Consider the following 23,811-nt stretch of genomic DNA (forward strand, 5'->3'; position numbering starts at 1 on the left):
GATATTTCTAATCATTATTTTATTTCACGGAAAAATTTAAACAAAGTTTATGCCATAACCATTTTTTTCTAAGTTTTACCTTTATATTATCTTTTTTACGTCATTTTCGAATTGCCAACACATCTGCTTTTTTCCCAAAAACAAAACGTAAGTAGTATTTTAAAGTACTAAATTTTCAACCAATTAAATTTTATATGTTTGTTTCATTTAAAAAATAATAAAGCGATTACTATGTGAGAAATATTTTGTATTTACCATCATTTACGAACATGTGAATAAATATAATCACGTAATGTAATAAACACAATTTCTAAATTTTTAAATTTTTCTAGATACTAAATGCAATTATTACTGGTTCAGAAATAAAAATGTTCTGCGCTTTTTAGCATTGGTTTTCAAACGATAATTTTATTCATTAAGCAAACTTCCAAATTTTTTCACATTTATCAAACTCCAATTAGTTAACACCTCATAATAGTACTTTTAAACATCTAAATATAAAAAAAGAAAGAAACTTGAAACGACGGAGATAAAACCAAACCAATTTCACTTCCTCCCAAAAAATTCAATAACACCCTTTTTGAGCTTTTATCAGTTTTTGACATTTTTGAATAAGATATGCGAATCGTTTAATGAAATTATATAAACTCGTACATGTTAAAAAAAAGCGAAAGAGACATATTTATCGTGTTTTTATTGAATAAAACTTGCTTGCGTTTAATTAGAAAATATTTGATTTGAAGAAAAAAAAATCTACCCTAATTTCTAAAGGATTTTTTTGAGTTCAAAACCGCACACAAAAAACTGAGTCCTGCCTAGTTTTCGTAAAAAGCAGTGTTTTAAATCCACATTTATGAATTACAGTACACTCAGCACATTTTGGTGATATATTTTGTATAAGTACAGTCTGCCTTCGGATTGTATAGTATTGGCAAACGTCCAGTTAAGACAAGTCTATCTGAATGAAGGGGAAAAGAAAAAAATGTTATGTGCGTGTTCCGCTCATTTGAAAATGGCTCTGCTTAGTTTAGAGGCTAACATACATCTGCAAAAGCTAACATTTCTGAAAACTAGTAGATACGTCCACTTCCGCCTGTACCCGGAATGTTTGCCTTTCCATGTAATCGGTGGTCAGACTGTACGTAGTCTTTAATGGAAAGCTCAAGCCGTTTGTGTTAACTTTTAGACTGCTTCCTATTTAATAACACAGGATGTAAAATAAAGTCATGAATTGATAAAGATAATACGCTAAAAATAAGATTCAGCTTTAAACAGATTTTTTTTTTTTTTAATCTTTATCTAATCAAGTTTTTTTTGAACGTTAATGCATTCTTATGTCTGCATCTTTCAGACCTCTGAGAAGATGCAGACGATTTTCAACTTTGTACCATTGGATAGCGTAGTCAGAGTTTACCTTTTGTGGAGACGGGTTGAGAGTTTAGTATATCAGGATTTGAATGAATATAAACTCTCATATTAGGATTGTCGATGTGTGTGAAAACAAAGTTTTTTGGAGGTTGACACCCAAAACCCCCCTTTGCGGCCCCTTAATATTTTTTTCTTTCATTGACGTCATTTTCAGGTAGCGATGTTAGCTCCACCTTTCTCTAACGTTTTATTTACAAAGAAAAATAATGACATATGGATCAAAATAAGAAAAAAAAAATATGTATAAAGCTTAAACAGTTCTTTTTTATATATGTATAAATTTTCTTTTACAGTAAAAGACTTTATAAATACACTTTATATAATGACTTTAAAAAACCAGTAAGACTAAGCTGCATTGTTTAGGCAAACGTATCATTCATCAGTTTTATATCTTTCATTAAAAAAAAAATTGACAACATTATACACAGTTCGCTATGCACAATACAATAATTCTGTCGCTACTAGTTGGAAGCTACTCACCAATGCTGGTTTGAGTTTATTCAAGTAATTCACTCTTTACATTTCAACAATTTATGTAATGTGATAAACTGCAGACATTTTTTGATAGTATAAAATAAAAATGAAACGTTTTTGAACTTGCCATTTAAAGCAACATCATCTTTTTCTCGTTCAAATCAGCTATTTTCCTTAATATATATATATATATATATATATATATATATATATATATATATATATATATATATATATATATTTTACATAATGTCTTTCGCATGGTTCTCCATGGTTTACCGCCCCCCCCCTCGCCCGCCTAAGATATCATAAATCTTTAAAATAATTTTTATTATCTTTTTTTTTTGTTTTAATATTCAGTTCCTGCTTCTATCCGGCGCTTTGTTCTGGTAATTATAACTTTTTTTTTTTTTTTGCTCAATTAGATTTTGAAGTTTAGGAATTGAAAGGAACACTTATGTTAGTTATTATACAATTATTCAATGACATCAGAAAAAACAAGTTTGAATATTTCCAAAATATATACCAAGCAAATTGCATTTAACAAATAAACGATTTTCAATCAAAATAAATATTTAGAAATTTCTCTATAGTAAATAAAACTATAATCTCACGAAAAGATTTTCTAAGTACTTGAAAAATAATAAAATAAAGCTAATATAAGACGGTGAGAAGCAAAGGAATGTAAGAGACAAAAGGAAAAATTTGGAGATAACCAGTACAAATGGTAGGTGAACCTCTCCTCTGTCTTGGGTCAAGAGATGGTGCTAGTAGCCCTGGTAGGTGCTGCTACACAGCATAAGTTAGAAAAAAAATTCAATGAAAGCCTACCTAGGACCTTATCCTTAAACTCGTTTTCCTCTGAACTTTATAAATACTACTTACATCCCTTTGCTTCTCTCTGCCTCATAAGACATTGAATTTAATTGTTAAAAAAAATAATAATAATTTTTATGATATTCAATTAAAACTAAGCAAACTAAACTTTCACCTTTAAAAGAAACCAAAATCAATAATAAAAATACCCATTGTTTCACGAAATGAAAATAGACCCTTTTTATCTTTATAAAGTTTTGGAATAGGTGTTACCTAATTTTGCGTTTCCGCGATTTGGAAAAAAAATTTACATGAAAGTTTATTTCTAAAATAACTAAATTAAAATCATCAATGTACGTACTTCATATTAATGAAGTAAATTGGATCTAAAAATCGTAAAAGAGAAAATGTAAGGATTCTTTTTCTAATGAGGGGAAAATTTACATATTCTCATTAAATTTTGCAGTCAAATTATAATCTTTTATGAACTACGCACATTACACTTATGGATAATTTAATTTAATAGAAAGTTCCTTTTTATTCATGAATAATTTGAGAAAATTAAGGTTTAAACTAATAAATAGAATCCAACCTTATCCATCAATTCGAAATCTGTGCTACTTTTAAAAAATAAGAAGCAGTTTTATAAAACAAATAGGTACAAACGATAACTCATCATTGAAGTTGGATATACTTTGGCCCTTATTGCTGTTTTCAAGCATCATCCAAAAGATTTTTTAAGAAATACAAATATTTCAAATGTAAAAATTTTAGTTTTGCTTTAAAAATTTTTTTTCTAGAACATGAGTTTTTTAACCCTTTCCTGCCCACGTAACCGTTTTTTGTGTACACCCCCAACCACTGTTCTGGAGTTCTTTTTATAACACAGTTTTAATATCATACAGCTTTAGTTCAAATGCAATTCTACGTAAGTAAAAGAGACATTTTGAAGTATTAAAATTGATTTTAAAAACACAATAAATAAATAAATAAAACAAATAAGTAAATAAACAAAATAAAAATAAAAATTCAAGAAAACAAATGACTTTGGTCAGACGTTATACGATCTCGTCTTTCTAATTGAAAAAGATGTTACCTGTAATTGTAGAACCCATTTCTGAAATTCGTAGAACAATTTATTCCGTTTTAAGCATATATTTTAACTACACGATTGAATTGCGTTTGGATGCACAGGACTTTTCATTCAAAACCTCACATTGCTTTGCATTAAAAAAAGGTGTTCTTTGTAACACCAAAACACGTGTCTGCAGTAGTTTTTAATTTTTGTGCATCAAATCCAATTAGTAATTCATTGATTTAATTTTTAAGCACAAAGGTATTCGTTATATACTTTAACTGTTTCCCATTTTTACTAATATCTTCCTTCACATTTAAATCTAGCCAAGAAAGCGGGAAATATCATGCAACGGCAAACTTTCTTTTTAAACATATGCTTTGAGACCCAACTCATTAATTATGTTTAATTGCAGTTTATATTTAAATGTGAAAAGTCAATCTCATTAAAAATCAGATATACTTTGTCTAAATGTACTACGGGCAATTACTCAAAGAAGAGAAATCTTTATTGTTACGAGCTAGAACAGTTATGAAATTTAAAAGAGACAGATACTTTACGATGCAAACAAAGTCTTTAAAAAGAAATGTAAGCTTTATTCAAGATAAAAATTCCATCAAATATCGATTTTCTTGTTTGCTTGAACTCCTAGTCAACCCGCATCCTTCAGGCATTCAAACAATTTATTTTTGTACAAAACTCAATAATTTTCTAAAAGAGATTGTTAAGGTTAAAAGAATATATCATCAGCATCCAATTTATAAATGAAGATTAATTACAGACGTTATAATAAAGCACAAATAAATATGCAAAGAAGAGTGAAAACGAAATCCCATTTGCAGTAAAAGTCTCGAAATATGCTGGGTGTTGAAAGAAACGACCGTTTGATGACTACATGCGTAAAGACTGGATGAAACTTGCACAAAGAAGAAATGCTGTAAGAAGCACTAAATGGTCGGTGGATGTTTGAAGAAGCCTTTTATATCTTATGAATATCATTGTTGAGACTGGGCTATGATGATACTGAATAAAATTTAATGCCAAATATTTTATGTCCGAAATGTGGAGAGCAATTCAAAAGAGAATTTTTGCAATAAAATCCTGCATATGTATAGGGGTTAATGTAGAAATTGTTGGAAGTAAGAAATATTTGAATGTGATTACTTTGTGCAAATGGGGACGATTATTTCTTAGGTATAGAAACTTGTTGATTGGAAATAAAGTTGTTGCATTTGGATTGTTAATGAGTAAAAACAGTTTTTTAAGGACGATATTAGTAGTGAGTGTTCCTGAGTTATCCGATTGTAAGCTTTTTTCGAAAATTCGGTGGTGAAATTAAAAAAATAAAATAAATAAATGGCTGACTGAATGAATAAATAAATAAAGTAATTAATTCATTAATATATATATATATATATATATATATATATATATATATATATATATATATATATATATATATATATATATATATATATATATATATATAAATAGATAGAAAAATAGGTAAATAGACAGATAAATAAATAAATAGATAGATAGATACATAAATTTAGAGGCAGATAGATATATAGATTAAGTAATTTAAACTACGCAGATAGCACACACAAAGTTTGAACGTTTTAAAATGGTCGTCACTGCGTTAACAACCGTTGTGCAACATTTATGAAACGAAGTGTGCTACGTGAGTACGTTGAAATAACGTTAACGTCTTTAAAATAAAATCACTTTTCTGAGACATAATGTTCCAAACGGCAGGTTTTTCTAAAGTCTGGTTCTAGGACTAAAAAAATTACAAAAGCAATCAAAATTTTAATGTACGATAGATATGTCAACTCATATACAATTTAACTGGAGGAAACGCTAAACGCCATTTACGAAAATAAGCATAACATTAATAGAGATTAGAGTAAACCGACCAGTGAGTGAACAGTTCATTTTCTTAATAAGGTTTCAGTATTTTGTTTCTTTATCTTTACTAATAATAAAGCTGAAAGTCTCTCTGTCTGTCAGATTTTCTCTCTCTGTCCGGATCTCTGTCTGTCTGTCAGGATCTCTGCGACGCATAGCGCCTAGACCGTTCGGCCGATTTTCATGAAATTCGGCACAAAGTTAGTTTGTAGCATGGAGGTGTGCACCTCGAAGCGATTTTTCAAAAATTCGATTTTCTCTTTTTCTATTCCAATTTTAAGAACAAAATTATCATAAGATGAACGAGTAAACTACGAAATTATCATAACGTGGAACCGTAACATGGGCGCAAGCCAATTGGCGAGATACGAAATTATCATAACGTGGAACCGTAACATGAGTACAAGCCAATTGGCGAGAAAATTCACCATACATTATTTGTAAATATACAGGTGAACCAAAAGACCTTTTAATTCTTCTATTACGGGCAAAGCCGTGCGGCTACCACTAGTTTTAATAAATTGGCAGTAGTAATGTCCTAAAACATCCCAAAAAGGAAACCACTTAAAAATGTTGCTTGTCCAATTTCCAGTGTTAGGACGGTTTATTATTTGGGTTACTGTTTTTTTTTTTTTTTTTTCCATTTTCACTCCCTACCTCCTAGTGACAAATTTGACGATTTTTTTTTTCTAAATCTGATTTGAATTTGACCTTTGTTGGTGATATTAAGAGAGTTAACAATTGAATCACATTCAAATTTCCAATAATGGAGAAATAACAATAAATTGGTGTAAAAGGAAGTCATGTGATGCACACATCAGCTCGTTTTTAAATGTAATGAAGCTCACAAAATATTTCCTAACGACACGTTTGTTTTTGAAAATACATCTAACAAAAAGTGTGTAATCCCGTTTTGAAAACGTTCTATATTATTTTCGACTAATTCTAAATAAATTTGAAAAATCTATCTTTTCTGGAAACTTATTTTTAATGCAAAACTACCAGTGAAGGTTCTATGGTTTCAAAGTTTGTTTTGGCTTAGTTATTTCTACATGCTCGAATAGAGGGCTTTAAACTTGACACAATGTTATCTAAAATATGGATAATGTTTGCACAATTGTTGTACGAAATTGCCGCAAGTAATTCTACTCCAACTACGTGATGTGATTAAAATACGTGATCAAAGTAATTTGTATTCAATTCTATCCTTGAACATAGTACATCAGCAGACTAAACTACCGAACTGATAGTTCGGTAATGATGTAAATGTTTAATTTGCAGGAGACTGGTTAGAATAATTAATATTTCATGAAAAGCAAGTCTAGTAATTTACAACATACTCGCAAATCTTTGAAACTTACTGCGGTTTTTTTAGAAATATTTTAATGCAAAACAGTTTTATATACAAAAATACTGTTAGTTAAGAACCGGCAGATTTTCAATAAATAGTTTTATATAAACAATCTAACATTTAATAACTTTATATTGCAATGGTTTTTTAACAGTTTCTTTAGAACATGTTAAATATAACGTTTTGAACAAGACTGACTTTGAACATCGAAGTTTTTCTCAACCCGTTGGCCTTTAAGTCCCCCAATTTAGGAGTTTCAATAAATATTTTTGTCAGTTAATAAATTATCATATAATAACTATACATCTTTACATAATGCTAAAAACTATCAATAGAACAAATTGTCTATACTTCTTTAATTTGTTATGACATTCAGCAGTGAAAAACCTGAATTTTTGACTTACATACAAAAAAAAGTTTAAAAAAAAAATCCTGCCAAAGCCAGCGCGGATCAGCTTAAACAACAGCGAACCTTTCTTACCTGCTGTGATGCCCTTACGCAGAAAAATTTTGGGCCTTTATACTATGACGTAGGTCTGGCACTTACGGGCTCTTGGGCCACTCGTTTTAGAAAATGAAAACAACTTAAAGCGAAGAATTAGGAGTGTTCTAAATAATTACTCGAATTTTAAACAAAGTTCGTGTTATAAAGCTTTTTTTTGGACTTTAATATGCTACAAAAATTTAACAAAGATGTCATTTCTTCGATGAGATACTCTGATATTTATGATTTTCTTTAAAACAGGAATAAAAATCTTTGAATACTTTTTTTGGATGACAGGTACACTGTGTCCTATTCTGAAACCTGACAACGTGTATACAAAATTTCACGATGGTCAGTTACGCAGTTAAGCTATGAGAGCGTAAAAAGCATACAGCTAAACACACAAATCCACTTTCGCATTTATATTATTAGCAGGGGTAGGATTTAATCCTTTTTCTGGTGACGTCTTTTTCTCGCCCTATTTCGAACAATAAATAAATCATGACTCAACGATAGTTTACTTATTTATTTTTTAACTGGATTCTTGCGTTTCTCTAACGAAAAAAATAACCACTACAACACTGTATGTAAGGAATATATCATCCCAGCTGTGAAAACAATTATATGTTTGTTTATTTTAAATAAGTTTACAAGTCATGAAACGCACCATTTAATTAATTCACCACTCATACGCTGTATGTGTAAACCAGAAGCAGTGAGTATAAAACTTTACCCCAACTTAGAAATATCACACAGAACTTGCAAGATCCTTTTCCAGCTTTTAATTAAAATTTATTCTCGGATAACATTTTCTCGCGATGTTGGGACCATCTGAATTTAGAGCGTCGGAACTATGATTTTCTATGTAGCACTTTGATGCTTACTTAAATTTTACGGTGTATTCAGCGAATATGTTTGAAGTGCACTTTTCCGGAATAAAACTGTAGACTTTTGTAATGTATTTATTGCTCAGATAAAAAAAGTGTCTAAAGTGCAAAATACTAATTATTTACATTGCATTTTATGTTTTATTATTTTAATATTTCATAACTTAAGGTAGGTTTTGTCTTTTTCCTTTTTTCAAAATTTAAAGTAGCATTTATTTAGATACTTATTTCTTGAAAATTAATTTAGTTTTTATTTATACTTTTAATCCTTTACATGCACTGCAAAAAAATTCTGAAACGTTACTGGGTATTTCCGTGTTACGTTTCGGGATTTTAACGGTTTTAATCCACTTCCTGGAAAAATCAAATATTATTGTCAAACAGTTTCCTTAATTGCTACAAGTTGCACTAATGCAGCCTTTTCACTGTTGTGAAATATATTTTTAGCTCCTAGTTTAAAGATTAACTGAGCATATTTATAAAATGTATCGACTTCAGTTAAATTACGGTCCGTCCAGACTGTTTAAGCTCTCAAAGGGAGCGAATTAGTTCATGGACTAAATAGCTTTGCAAAAAGTGCCAGAAAGTAACATTCTCGATGCTTACTTTCAATTCTGTCTTAGCTTTGGCCATGTTTGCAATACTGCTCTTGGACCTTCCTTGATAAATCAAGAAGATGCCAAGCTATTATATAATGCTTTCCTAAGCTTACTCTGATTTTCCAAAGTCACGACTGGCTTTTAACGAGAAAATTTCTGAATGTATCAGGAGGCTTCCCGGATAACATCAGGCAGGTTACTGAATTTTAGCGGAAAACGTTCCTGGATTTTTCAAGATATGTTACTGACAGAAATTGGGCACATCAGCTGTCCAGTATTTTCCAGCTACGTTTCTGAATCGTTTTTAGTCTGTATGCGAACGAAATAGCTTTAGTAAAGCTACTTTCCTTCCCTGCAAGTGAACAACTGAAACATTTCTCCCTTACATCGGGGTACTCATCCCTTCAAAAGCAATGGCACCCCCTTCCCATTTCTGAAGTGACCCCCCCCCCCCTTCCGAAGAGTGAGACTCCTCTGAGAAAAGAAAAAAGATTCCTAATATTCCCTCTTCTTAAAACTTTCAATGGCACAGTGCACTCTGACGCCCCCCCCCCCCTAAGTGAGCAGCCCTGCTTAAATGCTATGAAAGCAAAAGATAATTTGGTAGATGATGAGATTTCATTTTCCAGTAAGTGTGCTTCAAATCCAGCAGCAATCAATACTGGGGTTTTGTTGTATACAGTTTATTTCCTATATTTGATTCTGCAACTTTACCAATCGTTTGCATTATTTTCATTTTGAAATTGAGAATTTAATTGGAATATATGAACGTAAGAAACTTTAAATATTGCTACGACTAAAATATAAAAAAGTCAATAAATTTTGTGAACATGTAATATTTTTGTGGTACTTTTCTTTAAGACTACGGTAACGTTTTTGGTAAACAAGCTTCTTTCGTAAATCGCCTGCAATGTAAAATGGTTTCCTATTCATGTACTAATTATTTATTTCAATTTCTTTGGGAAAAAATTGCTAACAAAATAATAAACACGTGAATATAGAAAAATTGGTGAAAAACATGTTTTTTAACGGTTTAGGTTTTATTTTCATTTTATTTTATTTATTTATTATTCTATTTTAAATTCTCTTTTCGTGAAGTAAGTGCTCACAATGTGTTGAGGAAATGAAAATTTTCAGTCCTAACTGTGGAAAGAAAAATAAAAAGTACACTAAATTTACTACAAATATTTAACAAGTAAACAAACTATGCTTCAAAAAAATCAATAAATAAACGGATAGACAAAAATGTGAACAGAATATTTTTTTTTATCCTTTTTCAAATTTGCAAATTTATAAAATTACACAATCGAAATATATATTTTCATTATGATTATAATAATGTCAACGATAATAATTGAAAATAAGCCTTTGAATTTAGTAAGTTTAAAGAACAAAAATATATATTGAAAGACCATGCTATTTCGAACATTATTATTTTTTGGAGTCAAAAATGATAACAATTTAGATTTCAAAAAAATGTTTTAAACTTTTACTCTTGCATAAAGCTACCCTGAACTATAGAATTCAAAGCAACATATGCTCGCAACTCAAGCTTTTTCTTAAGCAATCTGTTTTTTTTTTTTTTTTTTTTTTTTTTTTTTTAACGTAATTTCATTAACATTTTTACTAAACTCTTTATAGCGAATAAAACAATTTTCTTTAAAAATCATTACTAATTATTCCGTGAAAGCTTTGGCATTTTGACAAAACTACAACAATTTCAAAACTGGAGATAAGTTTAGAAGTGCAAAAAGTAGGAAAATTGAAACCACGAGACGAAAGAAAGCAGCACTAATGGATATAATTGTTTTAAAACACTACTGGAAAAGTTTCTTACTGGGAGTTATGTTTCTTCGAGGTTTGTTTCAACTTCTGATAATCTGTTTTAATACATTTCCTCTCTCAAATTACTATAAAAGTTCTCACATTTAAGAAAGAGTTCTTAACTAGTTTCAACACACGGACTCCTTTTAACTTATCATTAACTATGCGTACTCTCAACAAAAACACTTACGTTTTATTAAAATATGTTATATTAGTTTTCCACCACTTAAACTGCTGAAGATTAATTATTAATAGGTAATTTAAATTAAAATCAAGATTATTTATCGTAATGCTCAGTCTGTTGGGAAGTTTTATTAATCAGAGATGAAATTTAAGAAAGGCTCTTGAAATAATTAGTGGAGCACTAGGCCTTTTTTTTTTTTTTTTTTTTGAAGAAATCATCAATGTTTGGCATTGAGTTCGTCAAATAAAGCTGTAAATTATTCTCATTAAGGTTGTTTTATACATGATAAGTTAAAGTTAAAAACCTTTTTTACTTTCTTCTATATCCAATGTATAGAAGAAAGTATTGGATTCGTGCAATTGTCTGTGTGTGTGTGTGTGTGTGTCTGTGTGTCACACCAGTTTATTGTGGCCGCTCTACAGCACAAACTACCGCATGAAATCAAAAGAAATTCGGTACACATATGTGGCCTTATATGAACTTGTTCCCATTGGGTTTTGGCATGAATTCCTCCAAAGGGGGTGGAGCAATGGGACGTTTTTTGAGTTATGCGTGCCTGCTATTCCTCAAGAAGTAATTGGTGGAATCAAATAAAATTTGGTCCATACGTTACCCTTAACAGGTACGTGTGTTGATTCAATTTTGGTGTCAATAGCTCAAACGGGGTTGGAGCTATATTTGGAGATAAATGAGGAATTGGGATAGTCGTCAAATTTTGGCATGTGTAATTTTGTTTTTGGTTGGGAATATTGCTTCCTCGTTAAGCGTGGGGGGGGGGCAGAATTATAATAAAGATATAGAAAAAAGTTTCGTGATGGCCACAACATATTAGTTTTTTTTTTTTTTTTGCACAGGTATGTTGTAATAAGCCCGGTTGGTACTTCACAACAGCGTCTGCTAGTTCTTTGCACTCTTTTTCAATGGCTAATTTTTTCCAGTAAAAAAGTTAATTAATAAAATATTTTAGTAGAACTTTATTCTCATTTATTTATTTATTTTAACCGCACGAATCACCACCGCACCAACCCTGGTGCGGGTTTAACTGGATGTGGTGATTGAGGGAAACAGAATAGGTCATGAGCAACCAAGAACTCGATCGAACAATTTTGATACATACTATAATACATAAAACGTATCAATGTCTTATTTTTCTTATTAATTAATAAACTAATAATATAAAGCTAAAGAATTTATTTGTTTGAACGCGCTAATCTCAGGATCTTTTGGTTCGAATTGAAAAAATGTTTTTGTGTTGAATTGCCCATTTATTGAAGAAGACTATAGGCGTTTTTTTTTTTTTTAAATCAGGTTGACCGAAATATTTGTTATTGCAAATTAGATGTTTAATTAATTGTTTAAGGTAGCGTGGTTGCTTGGCGCGTTAAGCGATTAACTATGTAGTTGAAGGATTATTTTGAGTTTTAATGCTACTGTTAATATTTTTATATGTTTTGGCGAATAGTTTTAAATCCTAAAGAGACTTTAATAGGTCTTTTGAAAAAATGTGTACGTATTTTAGTTGGAGAAAGATGATCATATCACATCCGAAGGGGGCCGGGTAGCTGATTTTTTTTTTCAATGGACTTACTTTGACTTCTTAGCACGACCATCGCCGTGCGGATACTGCTATTATATATATATATATATATATATATATATATATATATATATATATATATATATATATATATATATATATATATATATATATATATATATATATATATATATATTTATATATATATATATATATATTAGGGTGGTCCTTATTTTTGAAGTTGTAGATATTTTACACGACGCCCCCTCAATTTGTTCCATTATACAAATAAATGATCCATGCAAAATTTTAAGTCAATCCATGAATATTAACACGTGCCCCTAGGGTCCCCTTTTTTGAGTTTTGAAGAAAAAATTGCGGATTTTCTCATTTTTATGTAAAATCATTCCTAGGTTTCATATTTAAAGTAATTTTGAACATCAATAGATGTTGCTACTTCCAGACCAACCATTCTCTCACTTGCATTCTGTAAAATTTTACATATTACATAGGGTACACGTACACTAATGGCCTTGGGACAGGCATACCGCTATTCGCGCTCGTTTCAAACCAAGCGGCTGGGGAACATTTCTTTCCACCAAGATGGACACAAGGCATTCTAAAGGCCATTAATGAATGGCCTAGGCCATTTATGAATGATTTTTGACAACAACAAATTGCCTCCTCCAGGCTTTGGGTGTGTTGATTTAGAAAATTTTCTGTGTATGTAATAGGTGTGGCATATAGGGTCACTAGATTTCCATGCTATAAATATAAGTAATGATAATTATATTTTAATTCGCTGTTCTTTAGTTATATACTTAAATGTTTATACATTCTTATAATTTAAATTTGTAAAAATCCTCGATTACCCTACCATAAAAATAAACTCTATTTTCCATATCTAAACTATAAATTTAAAAAAATTCCAGATCGGAATAATGTAAAAATCTATACTTTAAACTGTCTTCTATTTCAACGCATAGTCCATTATTATCATCAAATTCCTCTTGCATTTCACAAGAATTAGAAATCGAAATGGGTATCTATCCTAACCAGTTGAACCTTTTTTCTATATCTGGTGTACCACAATGCAAAAAAGTTTGACAACTATTGAGATCTGCTCGCATTTCATCAATGTTAGACAAATGCCATATTAGGGACAAAGATGCTGCTCATTCATTAACAGCCTATGTAGATGCAGTAAATTTAAATCCAAATAACCTTATGATCAATCGTACATCCCTTAAGAGAACAGGAGAAAATCTTCGAGAGGTAAAATCAGATTTCATGAATTTAAATTTAGGTTTTTTATTTATTCCCTGGGATTCAGAGCTACATCCAGATGTAACTGGAAAAAAACGCCGATAGGCTTACCATGATAGCTTTAGGTTCCAATGTTGAACAGCTACTCACAATTTCTGAGATAATTCTTCAGTTGTATATGATATCTTAGATGATTGCTCTTTATTGCTAACTGTTCAATCGATAGTGTTTTATACAGCGACTTTCAATACCGGCCGTATAAATTGTGCATGTAATTTTTTAGAGCAAAAGCTGAACGGTGATATATTGCATTTGTATTGCTATCATCATGCACTTGAAATCGTACTGCAGAGTATCTTTAAAGAAGTTCTTAGTTCTAGACTCGATATTCCATTATTTAAGCGCTTCCAAATTCAAAAATTACACATACCACTTAAATTCGAAAAGAAGAATTTGATGACATATTATTGTTCATAGAAAGCGGAATTAAGAAATATTACAGAGGATTCTCATAACGTGCAATAATATTTCTTAGTGAAGTCCTCGCTCCTATACAGGGATATGTTTTCGGCAACCTGGAGCTTATCTCTGAGCCAGATGGGTGGCAAAAGGAATTTATTGTTTGAATATTTATATATTTAGGAAACAATTTAAATTGACCTTACATGAAGAGATTGCCCGGAAATGCTGTTTTACAGTTAAATGTTGTATGAAGATATAGTTTTTCGCAGCAACCGATTCGAGGCTCCTTTAAATTATGTAATTTGCCAAAAACACTAGCAGCGTACAAAATTATAACAAACATGCAGTAGAAGCAGCGATTGGAAAATTCATCAATCACTTGTGGTATTTAGAGGATAAACTAGTAGCTTTGTCCGTATTGGATGAAGGAATTGACTTTGAAGATAGTAAAAGACTACTCCAAAAAATGCTTGCTGATAAGGAAGACGTGTTTGATGATTGTACAAAAAATTTCATATTACGGTAGATGATTTGAAATACTTTCTTAGTAAAGGTTTTCCTCTTTATAAAATCAAGTACAAATCAATAAAACTGCTTGATAAGTTACAAATACCAAAAGATGTTTTCCTTCTTGATCCTGATTTATGGCAAAATGCAGGAAGTTATTTAAAGAGAAGAGATATCTTTAAAATGCTGAAGGTTGTGAATGATACAACTGAAAGAGGAGCACAATTAATCGAAGAATTTCGCAATCAATTTACCAAACATGAGTCACAAAAGCAATTTAGTATTTTACGGACACTTCAAGACTAGCAGAAAAAAATGCATACGATTGAGATACATTGAGAAAAGCGTACGATTAAAGTAAAGTTTCTAAAGCAATATTTCATTCTTATTCAATGTAAAATGTTTAGACGATATAAAGTAATAAAAAAGGTTAATTTTAGTGCTACCTCGCTGTAAAAATATTTTGCAAACATAGGAGAAGCGATGTACGGAGTCTGAAGTAAAAACTCGAAGATTTGTGGAAAATTATCAAAAGTGTTAAAGTTCAACGTCCTAGGGGCACGTGTTATTATGGACCGATCGAGTTCAAATTTTGCACCGATTACTTTTTATTATAGTGTCACAAAACTAGGGGGCGTCACTTGTTGAATTCCGAAAAAAAATTTTTCCCATATAAATAAGGACCACCCTAATATATATATATATATATATATATATATATATATATATATATATATATATATATATATATATATATATATATATATATATATCAGTGATCTCTCGTTTTAAAGTTTCCGTTGGGAAATCACACTCAATTAAAAATTACTCATATACGGCTAAAAGTAATAATTAAATAATGACTCACACTATAGAGTAATTGAATTTTCATTGTCCGCCTATACTGCTCATTCGACTGCTTTTTACTAGTATTAATACAGTGATCTCTCGCTTATACGCGACCTCTGTTATACGCGTTTTTCACTTATGCGCGTTTTTCTCACGGGCCCGGCCAGCGATATAGGAAAACAATGTTAGCTCTTGTTCATTTATACGCGAAACCTAAAATGCACTTTTCACTTATGCGCGATAAATTTTTCTCAATTTTAGTTAAATCGCCTAATTCACGTTTTGCTTATCGGAGGATTTGTACCCTTCTTGTTCTTTCTCTTGAAATACATCCACACGACGTTATTCCATTGTTCGGATTCTTCAAAGAACGTGTTTTTTTTTTTTTTTTTGCACAAGTGTGCAATAGGGGGCGGAATTAGTCTTGTGATTGACTTCGAAAGGGGAGAACAGGTTACATACAAAAATGTTGACGTCACTAAAAATCGTGCTCAAGCGGTACGCGTTGACATAGCCTATCGAAAATCTTTTGCATCCTCGTAGACTATAGCACTGATCACGCGACATTTTTTTAGGTTTTGGGAAATTCGCTTACGTAATGTACATTGCATAAAAAATAACAAAACGTACAACTTCAAATTTGGCTTTTTTATTAAATCACAATGTATAAATGGAAGTTATGTGCGAATTTATTCATTAGTATTAGTAGTATACTATTAGTATTACTATAACTGATGTTAACTTATTGTATTTAAGCTAATTTTTGAGTTTTTCACTTATACGCGAATTTCACTTATGCGCGAAAATTTCGTTGTCTCGTTTGGTCGCGTATAAGTGAGAGATCACTGTATATATATATATATATATATATATATATATATATATATATATATATATATATATATATATATATATATATATATATATATAATATATATATATATATATATATATATATATATATAAGCTTAGATTTATCGAAAAATTGTAAAAAAGTACTATTTTAATTGGGTTTTCTTTTTTCAATGATAACTGTTATAGTTAAATTTCTCCGCGATAAATAAATTTCAAAATCGCTTGCATAGAGCAAAGCTTATATTAATCTATCACAAGCGCAGTCAGAATATACTTGTTGGAAGGGAAAAGGGGTGACTGATATCGGTATAAACTATCCAGTAAACCTCTCTCCCTTTTGTCACTAAGTGTCATACTGTATAGTATTCCTCCCCATGCCACGTGTCAGCCTATATAAAAGGAGCCCATTGTTATAAAAAAATGCGTGATATCATAGCCTTTGTTACCTCCTTCCTTCTTCTTGGCACAAACTGTCAAATTTTCACAACGCCACGCTCACTCTCGAAAAATACACCATTTGTGAAAGCCTCATTATAAGAATCGAGCTATTGTCATATGCCATATTTTCCCTCTTCTTCCTTTCTCACATATCATGCTATATTACATAACCTTATTGTTACAAAATATGCGTGATGTCATAGCCTTTGTTACCTCCTCCTTCTTCTCAGCACAAACTGTCGCATTTTCACGAAGCCGCGCTTACGCCGGAAAGATACATCATTTGTGAACGCCCGTTATCAGAATTGAGCTATTGTCATATGTTATATTTTCCCTCGTCCTCCCTTGTCAGATATCATGCAAAATTTTTAATCTTATTGTTACAAAAAAATGCGTGATCTCATAGCCTTTGTTACCTCCTCCTTCTTCTTGGCACAAACTGTCAAATTTTCACAACGCCACGCTCACTCTCGAAAAATACATCATTTGTGAACGCCCGTTATCAAAATTGAGGTATTGTCGTATGTTATATTTTCCCTCGTCTTTCCTTGTCACATATCATGCTGTATTTCATAATCTTATTGTTACACAAAATGCGTAATGTCATAGCTTTCGTTATCCCCTCCCTCCTCATGTCACAAATTCAGGAAGTCACTCCCACTCTCAATACGGACATCATTTGTGGACGCTTCTTACCAGAATTAAGCTAATGCAAAACAGATTCACTGTTTAAAATCTGAATGTATCGTACTGAACCAATATTTAGCTAGTGCAAGTACCATATTGGATTAATCCTTTCAACATGCCGACGCGAGCAACCTTGAACCAATAACGAGTCGAAATATAATACCGCTTTTATTTTCGATAAAATAGTGCTGAATTAATTAACCATCCACTGCTACAAACTTCAAAATGCCGTTATCCTCTACGACTCCAGAGCTGCTATTCAGAGCATTTGCTCAATTTGCGACCTATCCTCCTGGGACATATTGGATTCACAGCTCACCATCAAAAAGTTGGAACAAAATAATACGATTATTGTTCTCCATTTGATCCCAGGAAACTGTGGCTTAAGTGGCAACGACCATGCCGTCACACTAGCAAGAGGGGTTCAGCTGTCTGGCAAATATCACGCAGCAGCGTCCCATTCCGCAAAATTCGTTTTCCTCTCAACATCAGGAGGAACTGGGGTCTTAAACCAGCTCCAAACATTGGAAAGTACTGGAAAGATTAATCATGCCTGAATGGCCCCGCCGCGCCGTGAGGCGGTTGCTGTGTTTAGACTTTGTGTTCAACATGACTGCCTGGCTGGACATCTCTTTAAAATTGGTGTATATGCGACTCCAAACTGTACCGTTTGTGGAGATCTTACCTTCATAGATAGCCACCACATTTCCCATTGCAGAGCACTCAGAGTGAGCTCCTTGGTAGAACGGAACTGGGCCGGATGAGACAAGAAGCCGAATGAGACAATGACTTTTCCCCCCCTGTTCTTCGTTTTAGTTCTATTTGTATTTTACCAATTTGTCAAGTTCTCTGCCATTTGAAATAAATAAATTGTTTTCGATAAGTATATACAGTTTCATTGTGCGCTTTATATTTTTAAGTAGAGTAAAATCTTTATCGGGTTGTTTACAAACATAAAGATCATGCTAAATTCTCATACACTGTTCTTCCTACTGTAATATAAAAAAAATATGTCGAGAAGGAAGATTTCGAGACTTTTTTTTTTTTTTTTTTTCATTTTACTTATACTTTTCAATTTATCGGGAATGCGGTTTGTGCTTTAGGGAATCAGTTCAAAATATTCAGCTTAGAAAACAACTTTCTCAAAGAAAGGTCTTTCTTGTGGATTATTTTTCTTGATTAGTTTTTGTAGGTTTGGTCACTTAAGATTTATTTTTGTTAAAACTTACTATAAACTAAGAATTTTCTCAGACGTGAAATTGCTTTCTTTTTTCTAAACTATTCAATGCAATGCTTTATAAATTCTCCTTTAATATTAGTTATTTTAGGAGGAGATATACTATTGCCTTCCGTCCTAATTTCAGTTACGCAAATAGTTACTTAAGGAAAACTTACTAATAAAAGCAATTTATAATTTGCTTTAAGATTAGGTTCAGTATCTCTTTTTCATAACTAACTATGACAGTGTGACAAAAAGTAATGTTTGGTATATATTTTTTCAACCTTAGGATTAGGTTCAGTATCTCTTTTTGATAACTAACTATGAAAGTGTGACAAAAAGTAATGTTTGGTATATATTTTTTCAACTTCTAAATGTAAAGATCTCATACAGTGGTTGCCAGAATTATAAGGACTGTAGTTACGCAGGAAAAAAATATGCTTTTGAAATAATTCAATGAAATTTTTACACAAAATGCCATTTTATACTAAAAATCATCGTGGAATGCAGAGCATTTGAAAATGCGAAACATAAATATTTGCCGTGATTAATATAAACATGTCATTGCTCAAACCGGACAAAATTATAAGGAAAACGAGCGTTTTGCCCTGAAAAACTGTAGTAATCAATAATATACTCCCTTTTTTTCAATCACTTTTCTCTGTCTTGATATCATGGACGTTGAAGAACATTCTTGGAAACTTCTATCCTGACTTTTTCGATGCAGAAAATGAGTTCTTGCTTGTTTCGATATTGAATACCATTTTTTCATACTTCGTGAGCCGGAATGCGTCATGAAATTTCCACTAAACTTAGATCAAGCCTTTTGTCCGTCCAATACAGTAATTTCACGAAATAAGAATCTAGCAATGATCTTGAGATTTGAGAAACATGTAATTAGGCATTATGTAGGAAAAAAAAAGTTTAAACCCGTAATTTACGGTGATTTTGGTAAAATAAAATATTGCTCAGTACATCATCATTGCTTTCAGACTTCATTCTGCCTTTCACAAAAAAACATTGGCATAGTTTCCGTCCTTTGGGAAACTTTTTCAGACCATTACTGAGCCTTCTTGAAATGTACGCTTTGAGATTTTTTTTTCCTTCATGGAGATCGTACCAAATGTAACAAAAACCATCTAGACCATCCTAGTTAAACTTTTTCTCATTTGAAAACATTACATTATTCCACTTTTTATTCATAACAACGCATTTTTACAATAGAAACACCCATTTAAAACAAGTCGTCCTTTGACGTTCAATAAATGACTACCACGTGTCGCATAGTGTACGAACTAGTGCCGGTGATAGAGTGGTATCAGTCTAGCATTGTGAGAGTGTTTGTCATTGTGAGAGTTCAGTGAAATAATAATGTTCTTCGCAAAGTGTGATTACGTCAGACCTCTCCTGATTATTGAGACTCATCTCCCTGGAGCACCCGTAACCAGAATAGAAAACCTTGTGATTGCTTCAAGGACCATTTTGTCATGGGTTGGGACAGCCTACACAAACCTGGGTAACGTGTCTTCTGCAAATCACAACAGTTGAAGAAAGTCGAAAGTGAACGGCCGTGATAGACAGGTGTTGAAAAGAATTGTCACAAGAAGACAGAAGACTACCCTGGCACAGAAAACGTCTGATATGAGTTTCCACTTGCAGAATCCCGTAACTACGAAAACTATTTGACGGCACATTCTTGGAAGAGTAGCTATACCAAAACCGTTCGCTTCAGAGAGGAATTCCACGAAGAGACGATAGTGGTGCCAAGACGCCATGAACTGGACAAAACCCGCAATGAGAACAAGATAAATAGTCTGATAAACCATCATTTTTATTACTCCAGACCACCACACACGTGTTCATCTGGCAAACAGCGGCAGAAGCACTTCACTTGACATCATGAATCCAGCCACGAAGCATGGAGCGGGTTCTGTGAAGGTGCGGGACATACTATTTTCCCGTGGATTATGTATATACCTATAGTACATTTCTAACTCACTTGAAGATTTTCCCTTCTGAAAAATAACGTAATGTAAGACTTTGGCTAGTATTCCATTATTTGTGCCCCCAATAGCTTTATGGAATATGTAGTCATTTTTTAAACTAAAAATGTACTTAATACACTCCAACATCACTATTCATTTTCTATCCAAATATGACAGACTAATTTTATTTATTTTCAATTTGCTTCTTTTGGAATGACTATTCACCGTTAATACTTTTGTTTTATTATATGCATACAGATATTCTAAACCATTCTCTTTACCTAAGGTACATAAAGCTGGCATTCCTTTCAGGCCGATTGTTTCCAATATTGGTACGGCTTCTTATAAACTTGCAAAATATTTAGTCTCTGTGTTTTCTCCTCTTATGAGTCATAATGTATTCACTGTAAAAAACTCTATCGATTTTGTCAAAAAAATTCAGAATTGCGTTCCAAATAATTCTTTTATGGCTTCTTTTGATGTGAACTCATTATTTACGAACGTTCCGGTCGAGGGTTCATTGTTATGCCTTCAGAGTAGACTGTCTGAATTTCATTTTACTTCTAAGGAAATTGAGGATTTAGTTTTCCTTACTCATACTTGTCTAAAGCAATGTTCCTTTGTTTTTAATGCTAAATTTTATACAATGTCGGATGTTTTGGCAATGGGAAACCCACTTAGCCCCATCCTTAGTGATATTTACATGCATTACTTTGAGCTCAAGTTGTTTCAGAAACTAGTTTCAATTCTATGTTCGCTATGTTGATGACTGTTTTGTTCTTATGAATCACGATCAACTAAGCATTGATGATGCTTTATCTATTTTAAATTCCATTGATCCTCATATTCAATTCTCTTGTGAAAAAGAACAGAATAATTGCCTTCCATTTCTGGATGTTCTCGTTTCTCGAACCGAGTCCGGTTTTGAAACTACAGTTTATCGCAAACCTTTTGCTGTTTCATTACCTCCACATAGATTATCGTCTCACCCTCCTAATCAAAAATATTCAGCTTTCAACACATTTGTTTATCGTGCAATGAATATTTGTTCTTCACCTGAGCTTCTTAATGCGGAACTCAACTATTTAAGAGCTGTGGCTGTTGATAGAGACTATCCGCCCACCTTAGTTGATTCCATTTATAAAAAACTTTGCAAAAAATCTCAAAATATTGCTCTTAATAGAACTTTTAACACTAAGAATTTAGTTGTTCTGCCTTTCTTCCCTGGTATTAGTTTTCAGGTTGCTAAGATTCTGAAGCGATTCCAATTCCAAGTGGTATTTTCTCCTATTAATAAACTTTCTTTCTCTTCTCTTAAAGATCCTATTCATCCTCTTAATTGTTGTGGGATCTATAAAATTGTTTGCAATTGCGGACTCGGATACATCGGACAGACCCGCCGTTCTTTGAAATTTCGGTTAAAAGAACATCAAAACTATGTGAGGAAACAACAGCTGAATAAATCCAGTATTGCCCAACACTGTTGGGAATCAAATCATTCTTTTGATTTTAACTCTTATCAAATTATCCAAAAATGCCCCAATTCGTTGGATCTTGATTTTTGGGAATCTTTCCACATCCTGAGGAACCGTTCCAATTTAGTCAATGATCTTACTGCAATTCCCTATTTTTCTTCTGTGTGGAATCCTTTGTTAAAATTGGTTTAGTTTTTATATTATTTTTTATGTAAACGTCGTACATTTCTTACTTTTATTTTTTTCATTTTTTGCTTTCTTATTTCGTTTGGTGATTAACTAATTCCAATATGTTTATCCTTCACTTTGTTCTTAAATGCATTTCTCCATTTGATACATTGCTTTCATACATAGTTTTTCCCGCTGGTAAATTTATTGCTAATTTATTCAGAGTGGTTTCATTTTTGGACTTTTTGCATTGTTTATGGGTTTTTTTGGAAAATTTATTACTTAACGGTTTTTTCCCTGATGGAATTATGTAATAAATTTTGCCTCCATGGTGTCATTTTATCTTTTTTGTTTTGTTTAATTTCTAGTTTTTGATATTTATACTATCTCCTGTTCCACCGTGTTGCTTTTCTCGGATGACTTTTCATCCAGAAGCTCACATTTCTTTGCATTGAAAAAGGTGTTCCTTGTAACACCGAAACACGTGTCTGCAATATCTTGCAATATTTGTGCTTTCTGACGTTGGATTACTGATTTTTTGCATTCACAACTTGTTCTTGTTTCATCTAGGTTTAATAACAATCGTACAAGTAGTCATCCTATCATAATCCTTATCATTCCAGTACTGGTTGAAATGAATCGTAGATTTTATTCTTAATTTTTATTTGTTAAAGGTTGTTTTTAAACATGGCCCCATATTTATCCGTAAAAAACACTCTCTGATATGTTATGAATAATGAATAATGAATAAATACCTTTGTGCTGAAAATTAGAACAGTTAGTAATCCAACGTTGTGAAGCACAAAAATTGCAAAATTATTGCAGACACGTGCTTTGGTGTTACAAGGAACACCTTTTTCAATGCTAAGAAGTGTGAGCTTCTGGATGAAAAGTCATCCAAGAAAAGCAACATGGTGGAACAGGAGATAGTATAAATATCGAAAAATAGAAATTAAATAAAAACAAAAAATATAAAATGACACCTGGAGGCATAATTTATTATATAATTCCATCAGGAAAAAACCGTTAAGTAATAAATTTTTCAAGAACTATGTATGGAAGCAATGTATCAAATAGAGAAATGCAGGAAAAAACAAAGTGAAGGATAAACATATTGAAATTAGTTAATCACAAAACGAAATAAGAAAGCAAAAAATTATATAATAAATTATGCCTCCAGGTGTCATTTTATCTTTTTTGTTTTTGTTTAATTTCTATTTTTTGATATTTATACTATCTCCTGTTCCATCATGTTGCTTTTCTTGGATGACTTTTCATCCAGAAGCTCACACTTCTTAGCATTGAAAAAGGTGTTCCTTGTAACACCGAA

General features: G+C 31.7%; 1 protein-coding gene across 3 annotated transcripts in view; it reads right to left on the minus strand.

The window, feature by feature from the left end:
• LOC129226097 (endothelial cell-selective adhesion molecule-like) overlaps window positions 1-23,811 on the minus strand; it is a 132,665-nt gene that overhangs the window by 65,338 nt on the left and 43,516 nt on the right. The gene's annotated exons all lie outside the window — the stretch shown is intronic.

This window comes from Uloborus diversus, chromosome 7 (assembly GCF_026930045.1).
Source record: "Uloborus diversus isolate 005 chromosome 7, Udiv.v.3.1, whole genome shotgun sequence".
In the NCBI taxonomy this organism is placed as follows: Eukaryota; Metazoa; Arthropoda; class Arachnida; order Araneae; family Uloboridae; genus Uloborus; species Uloborus diversus.